The sequence below is a fragment of the Trichomycterus rosablanca genome, chromosome 4 (genome assembly GCF_030014385.1).
Source record: "Trichomycterus rosablanca isolate fTriRos1 chromosome 4, fTriRos1.hap1, whole genome shotgun sequence".
NCBI lineage: Eukaryota > Metazoa > Chordata > Actinopteri > Siluriformes > Trichomycteridae > Trichomycterus > Trichomycterus rosablanca.
The window spans coordinates 18,783,807-18,788,519 of NC_085991.1; the positions used below are offsets into that span (position 1 = coordinate 18,783,807).

Below are 4,713 nucleotides of genomic sequence, written 5' to 3' on the forward strand. Positions count from 1 at the left end.
AACTGATAACAAGCTGTGGGAACAAATAACTTTGATCTTCTGAACTTCATATATGTGAGTTTTTGTACAGCATCTCAGTAGCTTTGTATCACTGGGTGTCTCTAAGAGCACAGTGATAGAGAGCAATAGTTCAGTATGAAACTCATGACGTCTCTAAGAAACCACATACATGATGTGCAGATGTTACAACATCACTACACACATCAATTTACAGTAATAAAAAGTGTCTCTATGTGCTGTATGAACTGGAGCATGATACAGCAAGTTTGGGAAATTTTACCTAAATGTTTGGCAGGTGGCACCAGCAGTAAAGTAAGAAATTGGTACAGACTTAAGTGCTTCCTGAGACATTAGGATCAAATGTAAGTGATGGCGTGTGAGAGGCCAAATGAAAGTAAGTTTTAAGTTTTATTTTTCAACTTGGAGTGGGTTTAATTGACCATAAAACAATGGGCACACGGTGAGAGTATTATTATCACTGTTTGAAACACTGGAACTCCATCACAGTTCCAAATCATTTAGATGTCATTATCTCCTATTTGCCACTTTGTTTCAGGTTTTTATAAACTGCTCCACATTGTATGTCAAAAATAATGCCTGTTGGTCACTCTGTTTTATTTAAATGTATCCACAATCTGGCTTGATAGACTAAGTACAACAAAATAAGTTAACGTCAAATGTAGATTTACAACAGGAACAGACTGTTGGAGCTGCCACCCTGGGTCCTGTGTAACTTTCACATTTATTGACATACAAAAATGTCAATACAAAGGACATGAGCAACAGCAGACTATGTCCCTTTGTGAGACATGCACCAGGGTACACTGGGTCATCACCATGTTGTATCTGCATAGCAGACACATTGCTTATTTTCATACATCAAGAAAACTAAAATGATTTAAAGATCCATAAGCCTTAGATCCATAAACCGATTTGTAGTCATGACAGGAAGAAGAGATTTAGACTGAGCACACAGCCCTGGGGCACGTCTGTATTCAGGATGAGGGTGAAGGAGGTAATATGGATGAGCTTAACAGAATTTGGACTGTTAGTAAGAAAGTCCAAAGTCCAGATACAGAGTGGGAAACTGATGCCCAGATCTAAGAGCTTTTCAACAAGTTTGGAAGGTCTAACTGCTTCCAGTCTGTGTGCTGCAGCTGATGTTGTAGGGAGGCATCAGACCACTTCAGTCATACTTTCATTGTCCTTACAATGGGTTTCACATGACAGATAATGGGGGAAAAGAAACACAGAAAAGTGGTCTAATTGTCAAATGTGGGGGAGGGGAATTAATTTTTATTCAACAGCAATTCTGGTGTACACACGATCACGATTGAATCTGAAGATGTTTGGAATGTACTCCGTAAGCCATGCCTTGGGTTGGAATAATAATGTTGTAAAGGACAATAATGTTAGTTAAGGTTGTGTAGGTTTCCTGATAAAATCCGGGTGGATCCCTTCTTTAATCCCCTGCTCTTTCACTAAAGAATGTTGACTTATCAAAATGTCTCTTCAAAATGTATCACAGTGTGCAATTAGAAATCAAAGGTGGCATTAAATTGGTAAACATGTAAAGCCTGTCTAATTACATGGGGTTACAAAGGTACTTTATGAAAACAGCACAAAGCTTTCAAATGCTTCCTAGTCCTGACAGTTGACTAATTAAAATAAGTTTTTACTATTTGGAGCCTTTAAATATTTTTCATGTTTCAACTCTTTAAAAAGAGGTTATAACCAGTCTATGTATTGATACTGGAGGTTTTGATAGTTTTGTAATGCAAGCACCGACCACACTTACCAGCTCAACCAGACAACATAGTGTTGAAGGTCAGTTGTTTCCGCTGGCTTGTTGGTCTAGGGGTATGATTCTTGCTTCGGGTGCGAGAGGTCCTGGGTTCAAATCCCGGACAAGCCCGCGTTTAGTTGAATGCTTCGTTGAACTATACAAAAACTTATCAAGTGTCCCATTAAAATCTAATGATTACACAAAAATGACACATGCTGATACACTGGTAGAAGTTGGTGAGCTTATGTAGATGCAAATACCCTTCATGCCTTTAATGACACCTCATGCTTAAACTGTTATAAATGCTTTAATGAAGCTCTGCATTGAATTGTGTTTTGTCATGAATACACTTCCCAGTGCAACCAGTCAACATGGTTTTGACGCTAAGCCACGGAGGTCAAAGAAATGCCCTGCCATTCGTCGAGGCTGGCTCGTTGGTCTAGGGGTATGATTCCCGCTTAGGGTGCGAGAGGTCCCGGGTTCAAATCCTGGACAAGCCCTTGTTTATCCATGTTTAATTCATCAACTATCTCTTCAGGTTCTAATCTCAGTGTGCAAATGGAAATAAAACGGCGATTAAATGGCAAAACTTGAACAGTTTTCTAGAATTTTAATAATGTGGCCTGGAAAAAACTGTTCAATTGGAAATAAACACACAAGCGTGCATGCGCTGACATGCGTATATATTTGCTTCATAAGCAAATGCTTCTGTGATAAGTTAAAATGATAATGCACTGTCATGCCGTTTAAAAATAGTAAAAATTTTCACTATATAAAAAAGGGGTTCAAATGTAAAAAAACATTCAGTTCAGCCACTGTTTTGTTGATTCTAAATTATTAAAAATGAAGGTTTATTATCTATGTAGTGTTATCCATGACACAGGTCTTGATCCACTAGTCAGAGATTGATTGCTTTTTCCTCCACTAGTGATGCTGGGGAAATCGCGGTGTTTTTCTCATTCCAGTAAAAAGTTCTCACTGAGAAAACATCACATCATCACTCTCGTGATTATTTTTCCCCATTTTCAGGTATAATATGTGCACTTTATTGTGTTCAGTGATTGTAATAGTTTTTTAATATAAGTCCAGATTTCAGAAAAAAAGTGTATGTTAAAGTTTGAAAGTTGTAGCGAAGTTTTGCTGAGTAAGCTCAAGCGTGTGTGTGTGTGTGTGTGAATGAAGCCCCAGCTTGTTAGCTGCATTAAACTCGTGAATTCACATGTGCATGTTATGTTTCATATCTCCTGACCGCCAGGGCGGTGCATAGTAGTGGATAATCCCGCTTGGTCTGAAGCGTGCATGCTTCAGACCAAGATATTTTATAACAAATTAGTCACACGTAACCCCCTGCAGTGATGTCACTTACTGTATAATACACCTGTGACTCACGCAGTCTTCCTCTTTTCTCGTCTCGCCTTCAAGACCGATAGTTCAGCCCAGCGACACTTGGTGTCGGAGCTACGAATGTATCCCAGCGGGATCTGGCAACCAAATTTACCTAGAGTGCGCTTGGTGTGAGAATGAGCCAGAAAAGCTGTGTTTGTTACTGGATTTTCTTCATTTCCCACCCAGAGATTACTCGGTGTGGAGTAAGCTGAACTCAGGTAAGTAACGCTTATGTACTACAGGAGTTAGTTCGCTCTAACCTAGAGTAACATTCGTTTTTGTGTGGAACGCACTGCTCGAAAAGTGCTCTGAGCGCTAGCAGCACATCTCTCTTCACCTAGAGTTTATACTCGGTGGTAAGTGAAGCCAACACTCATTCTCTATATCGAGTAGATTACTCGTAATAACTTAGCTGTAGCAGCATGACGCTTTTATCTGGAGTTCTGTACTCAGAGTTAAGTGACATTGCTTCTCCGTTCGAGTTAGCGAAAAGATTGCTTTACATTAGCAACACAGCCTTGTCATCTAGAGTTTTTATACTCGGTGCCAAGCGATACCTGCTACTCACTGAGTTAGTGAGAAGAATTGCATAGCGTACAGATTTTCACCTAGAGTTTCACACTCTGTTATAACTTAGAGGATTACCTGCCGTACAGTTTTTCTCTGCCAGGGGATCAATCAACATCGGTGCATGGAACGTCAGGACCATGTAAGAAACAGGGAAGACCACGCAAGTTTCTGCAGAAATGCGTAACTACAACCTGGCCCTGCTTGGAATCAGTGAAACGCGATGGACACAGTCAGGACAGAAAAGACTGACAACAGGGGAGATGCTGCTTTACTCGGTACATGAGGAGGACACACAGGGAGTAGCACTGATTCTGTCCAAAACAGCACAAAGAGCGCTCATCGGATGGGAGGCGCATGGTCCGAGGATCATTACAGCGTCTTTCCGAACAAAGAAGAGGAGAGTCATCATGAATATAGTGCAGTGCTATGCACCTACAAATGACAGCTCAGAAGAGTTTACAAAGAAGTGATGGGCAGGCATGGGCTCGGGAACATGAACGAAAATGGGGAGACCTGTGTGCTCTCAACAACCTGGTGATCGGCGGTAGTGTCCTTGCACACAAAAGGATACACAAGGTAACTTGGGTGTCACCAGACAGCACCACTGAGAACCAGACAGACCACATCTGCATCGCCAAGAAATTCAGGAGATCCCTGCAGGACGTGAGGGTGAAGCGAGGAGCAGATGTCGCATCAGACCACCACTTGGTAGTTGCACGACTGAAGCTGAAACTGAAGGAGTGGATGGCATCGACAACACAGCGCCACAAGTACAGCACATGTTCTCTGAGGGACTCAGACAAGCGAGAAGAATTCAGAGTGGCTTTGAGCAACAAGTTCCAAGTGCTGCAGGAACTGATGGAAGAGGAGGAGACAGTAGACAGCAGATGGAATATAGTGAAAGAAGCTGTGACAACAACATGCAGCAAAGTTCTTGGGCCCATGAAGTACCAACATAAGGAGTGGCTGTC

At 41.5% G+C, this 4,713-nt stretch overlaps 1 non-coding gene across 1 annotated transcript; it reads left to right on the forward strand.

The window, feature by feature from the left end:
* The first annotated feature begins 1,843 nt into the window (after positions 1–1,843).
* Positions 1,844–1,915, forward strand: trnap-cgg (transfer RNA proline (anticodon CGG)). The gene has a single exon. It is a non-coding gene; the product is annotated as a tRNA-Pro (tRNA).
* Positions 1,916–4,713: the final 2,798 nt, after the last annotated feature.